The sequence below is a fragment of the Artibeus jamaicensis genome, unplaced genomic scaffold (assembly GCF_021234435.1).
Source record: "Artibeus jamaicensis isolate MK-2021 breed Jamaican fruit bat unplaced genomic scaffold, CSHL_Jam_final contig_519, whole genome shotgun sequence".
NCBI classification, from domain to species: domain Eukaryota; kingdom Metazoa; phylum Chordata; class Mammalia; order Chiroptera; family Phyllostomidae; genus Artibeus; species Artibeus jamaicensis.
The window spans coordinates 59,461,660-59,480,719 of NW_026521871.1; the positions used below are offsets into that span (position 1 = coordinate 59,461,660).

At 46.8% G+C, this 19,060-nt stretch overlaps 1 pseudogene; it reads right to left on the reverse strand.

Moving 5' to 3' along the window:
* Positions 1-2,407: 2,407 nt before the first annotated feature.
* Positions 2,408-15,806, reverse strand: LOC128628020 (histone-lysine N-methyltransferase PRDM9-like; annotated as a pseudogene).
* Between the last annotated feature and the right edge of the window lie 3,254 nt (positions 15,807-19,060).

The following is a 19,060-nucleotide window of genomic DNA, read 5'->3' on the forward strand; positions in this document are numbered from 1 at the left end:
CCTGCACCCTCATGACCATCTGGAATGTGTCCCTGATTTACCTGATGTCCCCCTGGGGGCAAAATCACTTGTGCTTGAGAACAACTGACCTTGGCTGTTAGTGGAACCTGAATGATCTGGCTTTGGTATACAGTATTTTTATTATCACTTAGTTTAATTCTAACTCCAACTGTGATTTGTTTGGGGGGTTATTTAGAGGTGTATTTTACAACATACAAATAAAAGGACTCTCTAGTCACCCTCTGTTTCTGATTTCTAGATTATTAGCTATGAGAGCAAGTAACACACCTTATATAATTTTATTGATTTGAATCCTGTGAGGCCTGAAGGTGGAGTGTGCTGTCCCCTTAAATGCAGGACACTGGAGAGCTTTCCTGGGCCCTGAATGCACTGCACACACTGTATGTTCATATCTGCACTGAACTAGGCTGACGTGTGCCATACAGACTCTCCCTGGAAACACCATTCTGGTCCAACAAGGGGGGTTGGTGCAACCTCGACCCAGCCCAATGTGTGGAACCCAGTGTAAATGGAAACTGAAGGAAGGTGTTTAAGGTGTTTGGAAGGGAAAGAGCATGCTGAGGAAGTCAGACAGGGCTCAGTACCGTTTGTTAAGGAAACTGCACGTGTACCCATGTGTGTGATGAACAGAAGCTCTAACTTGCTGTGTTAATTGGTGTGCCTTCTGGATTACGGAATAATGGCTGCTTTTATTTTCTGTGTTTCTCTAAGTCACTTTTTTTAAAACAACAACTGTGAATCATCAGCAAAAAAGCAATAGTGTTCTCATCAAGTACGAGTCTGGAAAAGAAGATCTTAAAGGGCAAATCTGACAGTGTTACAGCAGTTTTCTCCAGGGGATGAGATTAACTGTCTCTTACTTTAAAAAATAATTTTTAGGCAGTGGATTGAGCGCGGGTCTGTTAACCAAAGAATCGCAGTTTGATTCCCAGTCAGGGCACATGTCTGGGTTGCAGGTCAGTTCCCAGCAGGGGATGCATGAGAGGCAACCATACATTGGTATTTCTCTCCCTCTCTCCTTCCCTTCCCCTCTAAAGATAAATAAATAAAATCTTTAAAAATAATAATAATTTTTAAAACACCCTTTGAAAGTAACTTTTGAGAAGTCTGATCTTTGAAGACAGCATTTCTGGGTAACATACTTCCCCAAAGGAAGCTCTCAGAGGCTTGTCAGACACTGTCTGGGGCAATTAGGACTGGGGCCAGACCTGGGGCCAGACCAAGGACAGACAGCTCAGGATCTGGGTGTCAAGACAAATCCGAAAATTTCAGAAGAACTTACCTGCCCCCAGCCGTGGAGGGCAGTGAGTTGTTCAGTATTTGTGGCTGACCATTCTGTCCAGGGACCCCCTCACCTGCCCAGCTATGGTCCCAAGCCAGCCTGCAGCTCCCTTACCTGGATGGCAGACAATCAGAACATAAACCAGGTTGGGCTGGCCATAGCTGCAGTGGCCACTGTAGTCACAGTCAAGTGTGTGATGGAGGCAAGTGGCCACACAGTCTCGTTACCTCAGTAACTGGTATCATTTTTGTGCAAGGACTATTCACCTGCCCCATCCATGTCCATCACAGTGTCATGTGGAGGAGTTGGGAAGCCAGCAGGTGCAGTTGGAGTGGCCTTGGAGGCATAGCAGGTGTTATAGGGACAGGACAGTGACTTCAGCTGCCTGTCAAGGACGAGAGGTGCAGAATCCAGCAGATGTCAGGCGACATTCACTCCTTGGAGCCTCCACTTCAGAACAAGGATGGAGGCTGACAGCCACTGGCAGGTGGGAGGGAGGGGTGTGTAAACACCCAGCTCCCTGCACAAGGTGGTCTTTGACAGTGTGAACTATGCAAGCAAGGCTAAAACAAAAAAGCCTATTTACAACTTAGCTTTGAGAGCCACATGCCATTTTCACAACATAGATCAGGTCGGTTGTGTGAAGGAGGGACTGTACAAGGGCAGGGGTGACAGCATGTGGACTTGGGGGACACCTTGGAGGCTGGCAGCTACACTAGGAATGTTTGGTGCTGAAGGGGAGAGGGAACAGACCTGTCTATTCATCTTGAATCGCTAAGCCGTCTGGGAGAGCTCCAGGGTCTGTCCTGGTGGGAGGGGGGTGAGCATCACATGACAGTCTGTGGGTTCTCCTCCCACTGTATCTCAGTCCCAGCCACTCTGCCAGCACTACACCAGGACTCTGCCCCTCCCCTGTGGCCCGTGCTGAAAGCCACAGAATATTTCATTTATGATGTTCTCTCCGGGCTGTGGTGGTGGGGGGAGAAACAGGGAAGGGAAACAAAACCCAGGAAAGACACACACCTTCCTTTAAAAAAGCATTAAAAAGAAAATAATAGTGGACATTTATTATTGAAATCCATGTAGTTTATATAGACATTCTTCTTCACAAGCCTGGCAGCAGGAGGACAGAAAGGTCATCTTTCCAGGTCATGGGGGTGGGTGCCCCCCTTTGGTGAACCCACTCCAGCAGGAACAAGGTGGATCATGCTTAGGTCTCCCTCGTGCAGGAGAGGGTATGATGGAGTCCTCACTAAATGTTTGATGTCTCTGTGTATTGAACTCAGCTCTGGTTCTGAGAAAAGTGTGACCTCTGGGAGCTGTTAGCACCCTTCTTTATGTTTATGCAGATGTAGATGTTTAACCTGTTCTCACCTTGAGTCTTGCTGGACTCCCATCCATTGGGTCCATGGGAATTTGGTGCTCCTGGGCCATTGTGGACATTATCTGCGAATGGGTGGCCAGGAATAACCAACACTGTGCATGTCTATTATTCCATCAGACTTCACAAAGAAGTTCAAAGATACGATAATAATTTTGAGATGGTGTCATCGGTGCATTAAACTCTGTGGGGCCCAGGTACGAGGAGAGTGCATTACAGAAGCTGCTGTGTTGCAGGCTTCATGAATGCCGTATGCAGATTGGGTGCACCTGTCACAGGAGACGCTCAGTTCTTCTTGCCAACACAGTAAGGGATTACAGATCAGCAAGTATATTAGCATGCAAGCAGGGTTTATTAGTGACACATTCTCATGGAAGAGAACAGGTCTTGCTGAGATGGGGGCAAAAGACAAGAGCACAAGGTCCTTTGTCCAGAGGACTTATATACTTGGTGGGATGGTGGGGCGGGGGGTGGGAGGAATTTACATATTGATTGGCGGGTAAAAGTGATGCCAGCTTCCAAGCGGGTGGACTACCCAAACGTAGTTATGTGGGGGGTCATTAGCCTGAATCCTTATCACTTTAGACCCCATTTGGTCATCTTGTACAGCAGATCTGTGACAGGGGATAAAGTTGAGGCCGTTACCCAAAGTTACCTATGGGCTCTTTCTGTAAGCACTAGGGACCCTCTCATAAAACAGGTAGTGGCCAGAGGAAAGCTATTAGCCAAATTGTTTTTACGGGTCCTTTCCATGAGTGCTGTAGACCCCCTTCCATCTTCTAGGCCTTGGGATAAATACAGTTTGAAAGCCTTTCTTTCCCAGATAGTGGAAACAATACCTAGAATTTCAACGCATTAGCATGGTGTTTCTTGTGATGATGGAACATCTGGCAATTGAATTGGACCAGGCTCAGGACTGCTGAGTTAGTGGGTGATACCCATCTTCCTCGTCCTCCCTGCCTTGCATCACCATCTACCCTAACACCCCAGTGCAGGCAGATGCTGTTTCAGTGTCAGTTCTCAGCAAGGAGTGGGTGAGGGTCTTGTTTCACAGCTCACTCTCAGCACCACCTGCCTGTGTTGAGGAGGCTCTGAGGACGCCCAGGCTCAGTGAGAAGGTGGTGATCAGGAGGGACACACATCCCCACGCTTCCAACCTCACGCTTCCTCCTCAGAGCAGCTCAGTCTATGTGGAAAAAGCAGTGGGGTCTGCTCAAATTCTGAATTTGGTTAAAAACCCCTGTGCTAATCTTCCTTTGTCCACCACTAAGACCAGGAAGACATGGGCACTGCAAGCTGTTCAATAGGGCTTGTGATCTCAGTGATCCTCTTGCCAGATTCTGTCTCTGCTGACTCAACTTTGAATGTCAAACCAAAAGGCTGGAGTTCCCATTTCCATTGAACAGACTAGGAAGCAGGCAGAAGTTGAGAATCTGGCCTTAGGTCACACAGCTGGAGAAGACAGAGCTGAGACTCACACCAAGTATGGACTGATGTGGAATCTGTATGCTGTGCACCAAGAAATGCTGACCCTGAAAAGGCAGCAAGGAGTGAGGAAGACCAAGTGCCCAGACTGAACGGCTCACGTCCACGCGCAAGCATCCCTCCCTCCCTGCCATTCACTTCTGAGGCTCCAGACGTAGTAGGAAATCAGAAGAGCCAAGGGAAGCCAAGGGAGGAGGGTAGGGAGCGGATTAGGAGAAAAGGCCCTTCCCAGGAGCCTGGGGAATTCCCTTCCTGGGTTAGTCTGTCTCAAATCCCTCTCTCTGGGCAGTAACCAAAGTAGACTGACTCGATTACACATTAGCAGGAATTGAATTTCTGTAGCTGAGAGAATGAGTTCTTTGTGGCTCTTCAGGAACCCTCTGCTCTCAGTGATGGGGAAAATGAGGGATGTGTATGGAGACAAAATGTTTTAGAATAGGTCAAAAAACCATGAACGAGTTTGGTGCTGACATCCCCATATCACTATGGAAGTTTGTCTATCTCATTGTCATGAAACTGGAGGATTTAACCAGTTACTTCTCTACTAATTACAATCTTGGGGAGAGTAAGGGACTGTGGACTTCCTATGGCTATTGATATGTGACTTGATGCTGACTCACTCACTTCCCCTGCAAACATAGGGCTTCTCCCAAGTGTGTCTTCTGATGTCTTATGAGATACGTCTTCCGTGTAAAGCCTTGTGTACAATCCCTGCACACATAGGGCTTCTCCCCAGAGTGTGTCCTCTGGTGTCTGATTAGATTTGTCTTGTGTGTAAAGCCTCGCCCACACTCCCTGCACACATAGGGCTTCTCCCCAGAGTGTGTCCTCTGGTGTCTGATGAGATTTGTCTTGTGTGTAAAGCCTCGCCCACACTCCCTGCAAACATAGGGCTTCTCCCCAGAGTGTGTCCTCTGGTGTGAGATGAGAAGTGACTTCCGGGTAAAGCCTCGCCCGCACTCCCTGCAAACATAAGGCTTCTCCCCAGAGTGTCTCCTCTGGTGTCTGATGAGATCTGACTTGCATGTAAAGCCTCGTCTGCACTCCATACAAACATAGGGCTTCTCCCCAGAGTGTGTCCTCTGGTGTGTGATGAGAACTGACTTCCAGGTAAAGCCTTGCCCACACTCCCTGCAAACATAGGGCTTCTCCTCAGAGTGTGTCCTCTGGTGTGTGATTAGAACTGACTTGCAGGTAAAGCCTCGCCTGCACTCCCTGCAGACATAGGGCTTCTCCCCAGAGTGTATCCTCTGGTGTGTGATAAGCTGTGACTTCTGTGTGAAGCCTCGCCCACACTCCCTGCAAACATAGGGCTTCTCCCCTGAGTGTGTCCTCTGGTGTGTGATGAGATGTGACTTGTGTGTAAAGCCTCTCCCGCACTCCCTGCAAACATATGGCTTCTCCTCAGAGTGTGTCCTCTGGTGTGTGATGAGAATTGACTTGCAGGTAAAGCCTCGCACACACTTCCTGCAAACATAGGGCTTCTCCCCTGAGTGTGTCCTCTGGTGTCTGATGAGGTATGCCTTCCGTGTAAAGCCTCGCACACACTCCCTGCAAACATAGGGCTTCTCCCCTGAGTGTGTCCTCTGGTGTGTGTTGAGAACTGACTTCTGTGTAAAGCCTCTCCCGCACTCCCTGCAAACATAGGGCTTCTCCCCAGAGTGTATCCTCTGGTGTGCAATGAGAACTGACTTCCAGGTAAAGCCTCGCCCGCACTCCCTGCAGACATAGGGCTTCTCCCCTGAGTGTGTCCTCTGGTGTGGGATGAGACCCGACTTGCATATAAAGCCTCTCCCACACTCCCTGCAAACATAGGGCTTCTTCCCTGAGTGGGTCCTGTGGTGTGTGATGAGATTTGACTTCTGTGTAAAGCCTCTCCCACACTCCCTGCAAACATAGGGCTTCTCCCCTGAGTGTGTCCTGTGGTGTGTGATGAGATTTGACTTCTGTGTAAAGCCTCGCCCACACTCCCTGCAAACATAGGGCTTCTCCCCTGAATGTGTCCTCTGGTGTTTGATGAGATCTGACTTGCATGTAAAGCCTCTATCACACTCCCTGCAAACATAGGGCTTCTCCCCTGAGTGTGTCTTCTGGTCTCTGATGAGATGTGACCTGTCACTGAAGTCTTGCCAACACCCTCCATGCTTGTTTGTTACAACTCTTGACTTTCTTGCTTTCACAAATAACTTGCCCGTGTCCTCTGCACTATCTTTCTGCCCTCTACAGGGCTCTTCCTCCATCGTTCTCTTGTGCTCACTAGAGCTCCTCATTCGTTCATCGGAAGGTTGAAAGGGTCTTGAGATTCTCCTCTGACTAATTCTTTTAAGCAAAGGTTTGGACCTTTCTTTGACCTCCTGACCTTCAGCTTTATCATTCCAGCTGTGCATACTAGTATGTTGCTGCTGCTGATTCTGATCCTCTGGACAGGGTTCCTCTGCTTGGAGGTGTTTTCTTGCAGATGTTCCTGGGAGAATCTGAGAGGGATGATTGAGTTTCACGTGTTGGCTGAGGAATTTCTGACTGGAGAAGGCCAGAGAGCAGGAGGGACATGGGTGCACCTCTGGCTTTGGTTCTGCTGAAAGAGAAAGGTTTGGTCAGGGCAGATGTTGATGAGAATGCCTGGGTCATGTGACTAGTCTCCTGGTAAGACCTGCCCCATGAATTATTGTTACTGTGGTGACAATGCAAGCTCTGTCTCTCACAGAGTCCGCTCACAGTCTATTTTTATTTTTATGCAGTGCATCTTCTTCAGAAATCCAGAAAGCCCACATCACAGGTCTTTTCTAATATTGCTCAGACTAGGGGCTTTCAAGGGTCATGAGAGGCCATTTCACTCCTGTGTGGATCAAACTGCAGTGACCTTTCCCATCTGTAGATATTTTCTAAGTCATGTTATAGAGGAAAACCACAGGCTCCACCTAGGAATTGCTTCTCTCAGTTTTCCAAAATAGTAAAATGAAATGTCCGTCCTCAAGCCTTACACCAAATATTTATGCTTTATCTCATTTATTGTTAGACTATTTCAAATACACTAAGAAGACCTGTTTCAAAATATTTCAACCACTTTTCTTACACGCCTGACTCCTGTTCCTCTGTGGCCAATCCACCATGCTCTCTCACTTGGAGATGAATATGAGGGGATTCCCCACTGGAGTTTATTTTCTAAAAATTAACAAAGCATAATGAGAACATAACACAGCTGACGACTGCACACTTTCCCTCATGAAAATTCACCGGTGTCTCAACTCGGATCACCGGCACTGCATCTCCAGGCTGCTAAGCATCTGTCTGATCTCTGTTCTTACCCTCTGTGCTACAATGTGACCCAAGTGACCCTCAGCCAATTCAACACTGCACTTTTCTTCCCTGCAGTAGTGGCTCCCTCTGCCTGCAGGTATTTTTGTAGATATTGTCTCCTGAGAGCCCTTCCTGAACTACCTGCCACATACCTCCCATCACACTGATCCCTAGGCACTTTATCTTGGATTAGTTTTCTCCAAAGCACTAACCACTATGTAGTGTTATGCACATGCAAGCATGTGTGCCTGGGTTTCCCTCCTTCACCCGTCAGCTCCTCAAGAGCAGTGATTCTGATCCTCATGTTAATCTGTATTTCCAGGTCCCACGATGCTGTGCCTCACAGAGTAGGATCTCTCATAATTCACTGAAATGAATGAATGCGCCCTGCCTGAATGGTATGGCTTGGTGGGTTGGGTGTTGTCTGAAAAATGAAAGGTTACAAGTTTGATTCCCAGTCAGGGTACATGCCAGGGTTGTGGGCCAGTTGGGAGTGAGCCATAGACAATTGATTAATGTTTCCCTTGCACATTAATTTTTCCTTCTCCCTCCTTTCCACTCTCTATAAAAATAAATAAAATCTTGTTTTAAAAGACTTGATTTATGTATTTATTTATTTTCAGAAAAGGGGGAAGGGAGGGAGAGAGAGGGAGAGAAACGTCAGTGTGGTTGCCTCTCACATACCCTGTACTGGGGACCTGGCCCGAAACCCAGGAATATGCCCCAACCGGGAATCAAACTGGTGACCCTTTAGTTCACTGGCCGGTGCTCCGTCCTCTGAGCCACACCAGCCAGGACAAAATCTTTAAAAAATAATGAATGCCTACAAACAAAAATGTTTTATTTAGAAGTACTGAGGAAAATTCAGAAGAAACAGCTATAAAAGTGTCAGAAAAACTGCCTTGGTGAGAGAACTGGTTAATGCTTGAAAATTTTTGTTTTGCCTCTCAGTCTTTCAGCACTATATGCAGTTGTATATTTTGTTCATGAACTTTTAAAAAAATAAAAATATAAAAATTTTGCCTAAGAGTCAAAGGCATGTGAATGTATTGTGAATTTCTGAAGCATGTGATTCAAAACTTCACTGACTTTAGAGTGGATTTTACTCCACTTAAGAGTTGGCTCATGAATATTTCTATGGAGAATTCTCTCTTTTCTTTCTGTTTTGAAGAACAGTGGTGCCCACCTCTTCCAGCCATGAGCTCTGTCTTCCACTTGCTGCCCCACTTGCTGCCCAGCTCCTGGCCATACTCATCCCCACACCAGACCAGCAACTCACAGCCCGGCCTGATGACCCGGCAGGTTCGGTAGAAAATCTGCCCGTGGTATTGAAAGGCCACCAGGTTCTGCTCTTCATCATCCCGGGCACAGTTCACATATCTGGGATTGAGGCAGAGGAAGGAAAAGAAAACCATGGTGATGAGTTCCCACTACCTGTGACATCCCTGTCCAGCTCCATCCTCACTGATTCTTAAGGCCCTCAGGCTCTGGTGTTGCCCACTGCCCTTAATGGTCTCAGGGAACCCTCTCTTCAGTGTCTGACATCTGTCAGCATGTCATGTGAATGCCCACCTAAAGTTCTGCTTGCAGTGTTCATCCTGCCTATTACTATTTTCTAACACCCAGTTCTAGACTTAACTTCCAACCTGATTGGCCATAATATCCAGTGATCTCTGGCTTCTCCAAACTCGAAATCAAGTTGTCTCACGCCACAGAACCTGGTGCTTGATCTAGGGCTCTGCTTCTAAATTAACTCACTAATTATCCAGTACTCAGCCCACATCTGTTTTCTCTTGAGAGCCCCTTTTCAACCCCCCTACACTTTATGTAGGATACCATTCACTTGCCTGCCCAAGGTTACTATAGAAAATTGAATGTCTTTTTTCTCTTGTTAGAATAAAACAGAACAATAGTAGTTGATTCACATTCTGTTAACCCTGATAAAAAAAAAAAAGCCCCTCTCAGGAAAGGGCCCATGACCATTCCTCTGCAGGCCTCAGAATCCAGTTCTAGTTTGCAGTGAGGATGGGATGGTTTGCTGCCCTCACAGGTTTAGGCCACCCTTGGTTTGTGCTATCTTGACACTGTGCACTTGGAAATTATAGTTTCTAAAAGCAGTTGTTTTTATCTCTCTGCGAGAGGTCCTCCATAAGAAAATGGGTTATGTGATCTGAAGTAATGTACTCCTTCACCATAACTAGAATATAGTAAGTGCTTAGTTAATGTTCATTTGATAAATTAAAGTGTAATCCAGTGTCCCTGGTGAATCTAGGCTCTTCAAGGACCTTTCCAGTGCCCAAATTGTGTCTAGCAGAGAGCTTTATATTTTGGGAACACATGCTATACTTTTTTTTCCTAAAAGTCCCCTGAAACGAAAGAACACTGTATAAAAAAAAGGGGGGAAAGGACTAAGGGAGACCACTGAGGGAGGCATGATGAGAGGAAAAGATATATGGGCTTGTGGGGGATGAGAGTCCCCTCTGGCACCCAGACACCTGTTGACCTCACCTCATCCAGTTGGCCCAGGACCTGTCCTTTCCATCCACATACTCATAGCAGTTTCTCCCTTTGGCAATCTGTGTTTCAGAAAAGAAGTTTAAGACCTTTTATGTATTTCTTGGGGAGGTTATAGTCAAAGAATTATTTTACTCCACAGTCATCAAAACTCTTTCCACCTATATGGGGATTCAACTGCCAGCTATGACCACATGATATTTTTCTTACTCATCACCTACACACCTGAGTGTACCTGTCCAATCAGAGCGGGAGCCCAAGGGAGGAGCCTGTGTCTGCACCGCTTTGCTCCCACTTACCTTCTGATCCTTAAACAGGAGCTCAGTGTTCATGTGAAGTCCAGTCAGTATTCAGAGCTAACCACATTGTCCCCTCCATGTCTAGCATGTAGGAGGTGAAGTCCCCCCCCCCAAGCCTTAGAAGGAATGTGGGAAGGCAGAGGACAGTGGAAGAGGTAAATAGTTCTCACCAGCCAGGAGTATCTGCTCTTGGCTGCCTCTTCATCTTCTGTGATGTGTCCTTCATAAGGGCCAAAGTGCAGACCCACTGGCAAATCAACTGCCTCATTCCACACTCCAAGCCCAGCCTCAGGGATGCAGGATGGCCCGATTCTCAGCCCAGGGGGCAGGGTGAGGGCTGAGCGGTGGGGATGCCCCTTGTCCACTGCACGGTCCTTTACAAATGTAGGGGGCCCATGCACAGCACAGCTGTTGATGCAGAAGTTCTGACACTTCTCACAATCTGGAGGCAAGAATGACAGGGGTTAGGGAAGGTGTAGTGCATGTTCCTGGACACAAAGAGCTTCAGAGGGAGTCCTGTACTCACATCATTGAGACTCAACCCTGTATTCCAGGTCACTAAGGAAGGGAATGGTTTGGGGACCACAGGACTAGATGAAATTATTGTATCATAATATACTTCTTAGTGTGGGTCACTTACAAAGGTAGTCATCATCCTGGGGCTCGGTGACCTCTGGGTACACATGGCCCTTTCTTTCCCGTAGGTTGTACGTCTTCACATCCATTTCCTTTCTCTTGAGTTCTAAGGTGGAAAAGGCCTGGTGAGCAAGGTGGTGTGGTGTGGATTGTTAGTTCCCATTTTATCTCATAACAGACAATCTCCTCTCATCAAATGATCACCTGTCCGTTTGCACACTCTAGTATTTTACTGTTCACTATTGGTTCAGAAGATGAAGACTCCACACTAACTACAGATGACTGATTCAATTTTAGTTTCTAGATCTTCCCAGTACCAGGTTTAACTTGCCAACCTTTAATCATTCATAAAACATTTATGGAATGCACATTGTGTTAGGCACTGAGTAAAGGCCTGGGCACACAACACGAATAAAGTGTGGTTGCTATTATCACAGATGGATTTATTGGACAAGTTGCATGTGTCACCTGTTTTAAATTTAATTTAATGTGTTCTTACAATATATGAGTGATGTTTCCTTATCTTTACTTTACACATTAGTATTCAGGAGCTCAGAGAATTTATAGGATTTGCCCAAAGGTCCAGTGGTAACTTCAGTCTCAGCTTAGCCCAACCTAAATCCAGGCCCATCCATAGTCCACCCCACATGCCTAGGTCATACTTATCAGCCCTTCTGTAGGACTTAGAAGAACTTAAGTTCCCAAATTATTTTCTCTTACCCGATTTTTGTCTAGTGTGCTTTCCAAAGGCACATGCTTCTGCAGGAGGGGACACTGGTTTCTGGGCCTGCTCCGAGTCACTTGCAGTCATCAAATTTGCTGTTCCTGACAATTCCTTCAAACTATATTCATTGCTTAATGGTGTCTTGGATGCTGCCTTCAATATAAGAGTCACATATTAAAAGATAATATATATTTAATTTTTTAAGGCTTATGGTACATTTTACATGCATGTCCTTAATACTTCAACCCCTGGAAATACCTAGGGAGTATGAATATTAGAGGGGATAGGGCCAATGTGGGTAATGAATCCAAGATTAGAACCCATGCCTTATGGCTCTTTTCTTTCAACTGTCTGTATAGTATTGAGAGTGAAGGATATTGGGAAGAGAATAAAGAAATACTTGGCAGAAACATATCTAGGCAATAAATAAAATGGTAATAAAATTTGCAATACCTTAGAAAGAATATTTGTATTTAGATTAGCTGGTTCCCACCAATTCTGTTTGAATAAGGCTGTATCAGTAACTAGTTGTCTTTAGTTTCATGACCTCTGACATAATTTTCAATGTTACAGTGAATGTGCAATTAAATAATGCTCACCAAAGTGTTCTGTGAATTGTGTACTACAGTATGAATGTGAGATTACAGTCCTGTTATCAAGTTACCCCTCAGCTCTCTCCATATTTCACATCTCACAGAAATTGCCTTCAGCATTCATTGATTATCTTCTAATTTAATTTGTAATTGTGAAATCATTCAGTAAATATTTGGGGGCCATCAGGGGCCCTGACCTGGGCCTGTGACCTCTGAGAAGTCTCAAGTATGGGCCAGCCTCTCAAAGAGCTCACAACTCAAAGGGAGGCGGGTTGAACAAATGATTTTAAATAGGATGAGAGCAGCCTCACTGGAACTCAGAGAAAGTAGCTGTTACTTCACCCTATAAGAAATGGCATTTGAAGTCAGTTCCAGACAGATGACTTTCTGTTGGATTGTGTATAAACTATATGAAGACCTCATGTCATTTTATTATTTGTTGTTTCTCAATCATCAAACCTGAAGCCCCTCAGGGGTGGGAGATGCTTTTTTTGATTAGAGTGGGAGGCTGTGATCCTGGACATTTTACATTCCTCTTCATCTGGGGCCATCCCCTGGACAAACTGCCTACACATCATACACTTTCCTTATTCAGAGGGTCTTAGTGCATCTCTCACTTCAGTATAGCAGAGAAGAACTTTACTTGAAACTGTTAGTCAGATGAATGATGTAATGATATATGGATAAGACAAATGTAAACTTTAGAAACTATGAAAGTTTTTTTTTTTTTATTTTAATTTTTATTATTTTTTTATTTTAAAAAATATTTTATTGCCCTGGCTGGTGTAGCTCAGCGGATTGAGCGCGGGCCTGCGAACCATGAGATCGCGGTTCGATTCCCAGTCAGGGCACATGCCTGGGTTGCAGGCCAGTTCCCAGTGGGGGACACATGAGAGGCAACCACACACTGATGTTTCTCTCTCTCTCTTTCTCCTTTCCTTCCCCTCTCTCTGAAAATAAATAAATAAAATATATTTTTTTAATTTTATTTATTTATTTTGAGAGAGAGAGGATGCGAAGGAGAAAGAGTGGGAGAGAAACATCAATGTGTGGCTGCCTCTCACGTATTCCCTACTGGGGACCTGGCCTGCAACCTAGGCACGTGCCCTGACTGGAAATTGAACCAGCAACCCTTTGCTTCACAGGCCCATGCTCAATTCACTGAGCTACACCAGCCAGGGCAATTTTTTAAATTTTTAAAAAAGATTTTGTTCATTTTCTTGAGAGAGGGGAAGAGAGGGAGAAAGAGAGAAACATTGATCACTTACTGCCTTTCACACACACCCCAACCTGGAAACTGACCCACAACCTAGGCATGAGCCCTGACCAGGAATCAAACTGGCGATCTTCCCCTTTGCAGCATGACAACCAACTGATCACGGTGGCCAGGGCAAAACTGTGAAAGTTTTAATAAGTTTGTAAGTGTTTTAGAGAAGCAACTATGGGTCAGATTGCACTACCACTGATACTGTGATCTTAGACATATAGTCAAACATTTCTATCTCTCTGAAAAATCACTTGCCTCATCGTAAATGGTGACAGTTACAGTACACACCTCATCGGGGTGTTGTAATGTTTAAGTGAGTTTATTCACATAGAATTCTTAAAGTCTGAAATATTGTGAGAATGAAACAAATGGTAGTTACTATTGTTGCTGTAGTTGTTAACTATTAAGATGATGATGAGCCCTGGCTGGTGTGACTCAGTGGATTGAACGCTGGCCTGCAGACTGAAAGGTCACCAGTTCCATTCCCAGTCAGCGCACACACCTGGGTTGCAATTCAGGTTCCCTGCTTGGGTGTGGGTGAGTGGCAACCCATACAGGTGTGTCTTGCACATGCTCCTCTCCTCACTTTCTCCCTCCTTTCCCCTCTAAAACATCAATAAATAAAATCTTTTTTAAAAGATGGTGATATCAGACAATGTGTTGAAGAGACCAGGAAAGGAAGGCAGCAGTTCCTAGGATACTTTCAGCATTTTCCTACTCTCACCTGCATTTTTACCCATGGGAAAAATCTTCTTGTCAACAGGATTTGGAAAATACTCACCTTCTGGTGTTTACTCTGTTCCCTTCTGAAGGCCACCCAAGAAGGTTTCACTGAAAGATGATGAGAAATCAGTGTTTTCGCTGGTAAATGTTTCCAAAATATGGAGATTCTTATTAGGGACACAGAATTCTGAATGAGTAGTCCAAGAACAACCCCAGGATGATTAGAGAATGTTTTCTGAGGTTTCATTAAGGCCTAGGCTTCTATTGGGGGCATGATAAAAAAAATAGACAAAGTGTCATCTACGCTTCACCCTATGTTCATAAAGCATTTATTATCATTTATTAAAAAATAAATTGGCCTCTCCTGACAAAAATGTAATAAAAGTAACTGCACAGAAACTCCATGTCTTCAACATAACCCTTTCTCCATCCTGTTTTCTTCATTCAAACTGGCCTTGTCCAGGCTAAGGGCACCACGACCCTCTCGCCTCCTTTCTCTGGTATCCTCCCCCCTGTGCACATACTGGCCATCCAGGCCCTTCCTTATCATTAGACTCTGGTTGGCATCCACAGTCTGATGAGCACAGAGACAATTACAATCAAGTTAAAGATCACATCTTAACTTCAGCTGTGTTTCAACCCCAAACCCATGAAAGTGGGCCCTACCAACCGACAACACTCATGATACTGGACAGAATGGCACCATGGCCGACATCAGGAAATGATACAGTGATCACCCACTCCGGACCCTGGCCTGCCTTCAGCTCCTCTAATCACCGTGGTTAACACTGCTTCCCCTCCGTCTCCTGCAGGTCATTGGGCAGCCAGGTGTCGGAACACCCCTCACCGGCCAGACCTGCCTCCCTCTCTTGTGATGACAACTATTCTGAATTAGTTATTTCTTGTTCACTTGTATATTCTTATACATCTACTTCTTATTAATCTATGTCTATAATTATGTTGCACACTGGAAAGTTTACAGGAATAGCCCCCCACTGTACAGTCCACTGTTCTGCATCTTGCTTGTTTCGCTGGACAAGCAAACCCTGCTCCCTGGTTAACTCCTGAGACGCAGCCTGACCTAAACCAGGGCCGTGTCAGGAGGGCAGCTCAGGCGCCTCCTGCCCCTCACCTCGCTGCCTTGGAGCCCGTTCGTCATCAGAGTCCTCAGGGTCCTCCTCCTGGAGCTTGGTGGCCTGCCTGGGTGGTGACACAGGAAAGCTGGTCGCGGGGCCCTGAGACCTGGAAAGAAACAAAACTTTTGTCCTGAAAGCACCGAGCTTGGAGGAGGAACAAGCTCCAGGAAGCCCGTGGGACTGGCTCGGCTGGGATGGGAGAGTAAAACGAGTTGCTGCGAGCGCCACACCAGCAGCGGGAGCCCTGCTCTGACGCGAAGGACAAACTCCTCTCGGTGGGTGTCCACGCAGGAGGGCGCGGCAGGCCGCTGGAGCCGCCTGAGTCGGAGTCTCCGGCTCCTCGCGCCCAGCGCCTGCGCACTCGCTACCTGGGCTGGGGAGCCCGTGCGAGTTCCTCCTCACGTTCGGTACCGGCCTTTGTCCCGGCCTCCCGGCTCTGCCCACTCCTCCCCGGAGACGTAGAGGGAAGCGTCTTTCGAAGCTTATTCCGCCTGGAGAGGAGTGGAAACACCAGTAACTCGGGGACGCGAGTGAGAAGGCGCGCGGCCCCGGTGGTCCCTGTGCCGCAGGCACCGAGCCCGTCTGAGTCCTTCCCCGGTCCCCGAGGCTGCTCCTCCCGGTGCGTCCCGCGGGCCTGCTCGCACCCTGGGCCTTCTCCCACTTCCCTGCCCCGCGGAGCCCAGTCTCTCCCACCAGCGCTCTGCACCCGCACAGCCAGGGTCACCACCAGGGCCGGGAGTCTGCGGAGCTCTGTCCCCAGCCCTGTCCCCACACTCCCTGCCAGCCGCTCAGCTCACCTGCAGCGTCCGCCATGCTTCTCCCTCAGGGCAGTGCTGAGGGCCCCCGTCGGGGTTCAGGGCATCCCAGCCCCGAGTCCGAGGAGCCTGTGGAAGGAGAGGTGCTGAGAGGACCGAACGCCCTTCTCCGGGTTGGCGGGGCGCCGGGAGGGGGACGCGGGAGGAGGGGCTGGACGGCCGGGGGGAGGGTCAGACCCTGCGGCTGAGGAGATTCGGGGCCTCCCATCGAGGGGCTTCCGGTCCCCACCACTGAGTCGGTTTCCAGGACGACGGCGTTTAGCGTCTCTGAGTTTGGGGAGATTCGGTCTTTCCGGGCGAGCTGCAGGTGGGCCCCCCCCCCCCCAGGCGAGGGGAACTGGCGTTTTCGGGCTGTTTGGGGGTCTAGGCGTTCAGGGTCAGGAGATGTGGGTCCTCCGGGTTGGCGGACGCGGGCCCCTCGATGCAGGGTTTTGGGGCCCCTCAGGATGAGGGCATCTGGGGTCTCCTAGGCTGGACTTTGAAGCTCTCGGGCTAAGGGCTCCACATGGCAGGACTCCCTGCTTACCGGCCAGTCTCCCAGGGGCACTACCGCGCCGCCCACCTCTGGGAGCTCCTCTCTGAGCTCCGGGGCTTCCCGCCGGGGGAAGGGGGGGTGAGGGGGTGTCTGGCCAATCAGTACTGAGTACTGGATAACGGCCAATCAGTACTGAGATCCCGGGCCCTTTCCGCCAATGGGCGGTCAGAAGAAGCTGAGAGGGCGGGGACTGGCGGAGCCCGGGGTCTCCCAGCTCCAGTCACAGAGCCTGCAGCGCCAAGGCTGGTCTCGCAGCTGCTAAGGCATCTATCCCTCAGGAGCTGAGATCTCCGAGCCGGGCCGGACTTTAGGGTGGACGTGGGCCTCCTGCCGCCTGACAAAGTGTCTTTGTTCCACCAGACTGTGGTCAGGATCCCCAACATACATCTAGGCCGGTTCGTGTCTAGATGTATCCCCCCCCACCCCACACTTTTCAAACCCACTTTTCAGCTAGAGCTGCGTAGCAGTGAGGACTTGGTCAAGACTGCATTGCATTACGTGGAGACTTAAGTCAGTAAATTCTGACCACGCAACTCATAGACACAAAATAAGTCCCAGAGGACTCAAATATTTAAACACAACAAATGACGTAATAAGTATACTGGAAAACACACCGAGAATTTCACATCTCAAAGTGGCCTTATGAGCAATAGGTATGTTTAAGTAACTCAGGTGTAAAAACATTTCAGAAATAGGAAGATGAGATAAAACCAAGCAAAACTAAATAAATTTAGAAATACTGGAAAAACCTACAAGTATTTTGCATAAAAATAACATCAAATTTAAGGACAAATTTAATAACATCAAATTTAAACAGACCCCACAGATAGCAGGGTCTGTTTTGCTGCTACTGGCTTTCACGAGATACAGTGGGAAGAGTATTTCTGGTCCTTACCTCGTTTTGACCACGTAAATATAACTTGATGTCCATGGATGGCAAATAAGCCAACTAACTATTACTGTGAAACTGCATAAAGGGAAACCTCACTAAAGTGGAGTTGGCGGTCAGTGGGGATGCTGTCACATAAAATCATCCAGGGTCAATTACAGGAACAATTGTCTGTCACAGGCCCCAACATGAAGATGTACTGTGTGATCCCAGGAGAAACCAACTCCCCAGCAACTCAGCCAGAGAGAAACCATGGTCATCCTGATGGTTTCCTCCGGTGCACTTTGTGTTGAAATGATCCCTCCCAACTTCCTCCTTTCTCTATGTAACATAACGTTCCTCTCTTTTACTGGATAATCCATTATTGCCAATCTCCATCGCCAATATCCATTTCCAATGGATATTGCCAATGACTTTTGCTACAGCTTGCTTGTCCTAAACTGCATTTCTTTTTTACTGTTTCTGAATAAACCCCTTATCTGCTGGTAAAATAACTGACTGCTATGTTTTTAAGGTCAACATAATGGGGTAGCCCATATGGGGATGCAGAGGACTCCTGACATCTCTGAGGCTGATGAGGAAACAGGTGCAATGCCCTTGCTCTGAAAGACTCTGGGAAGGGTCCTTTGGTGCAGACTTCCCAGTGATCATTTTGAGAACAGCCACCCAGAAACAACATCCTCATACCCTCTGATTCAGAAATTCCACTTTTCAAAATTTTCTCCTAGTAGACCTGGCCTGGTAGTTCAGTTGGTTAGAGTGTCCTGCCTATATGCCGAGGTGGTCAGTTCATTCTCCAATCAGGGCACATACGAGAAGCAACTAATGAATGAATACATAAGCAGAACAACTAACTCTTTCTCTCTATCAAACTAATAAATGCAATGAAAAGAAAAGCATTAAAAATTTTTCCTAGTTTTGCTTCCCTGTGTATGAAATGAAGTATGTTTAATATATTCTATCTAACATATATAATAACATATAATTTTAAAGTTTTCAGTAGAAGAGGATTTGTTAAATTAGGGTTTGCTCACATTATGAAAATTATAGAACATTAAAAATGGGTGAGAATATATGATAATTCATTAAAGAAATAAAACCTAATAAGGTGGTTCTAATGGATTTTAACAGAGAGAATGATTTCTAAGTAATGTTATTATGTGAGAAAAGTATCCTGCAAAACAAATTATGTTAAAAAAAAAAAAAAAACAACCCAGGCAGAGGACGTCTGAGAGGAGACACAGGGACTATGTGCTGGGATCAGGGCCTGGGCAACGTGGAGGGGAAAACTTGGTTTTCCTTCATGTCATTTGGAATGTTGTGTCATTTGTTCTCTGCTTTACTTAAATCTATAATTATTTTTTGTAGATAAAAGAATGGATGAGAAGTAGTTGGTTATATATGTATGCATTTAAAAATGACTCAACAAAAATTCTGCACACCCTCATTACATCCAGTGGCCC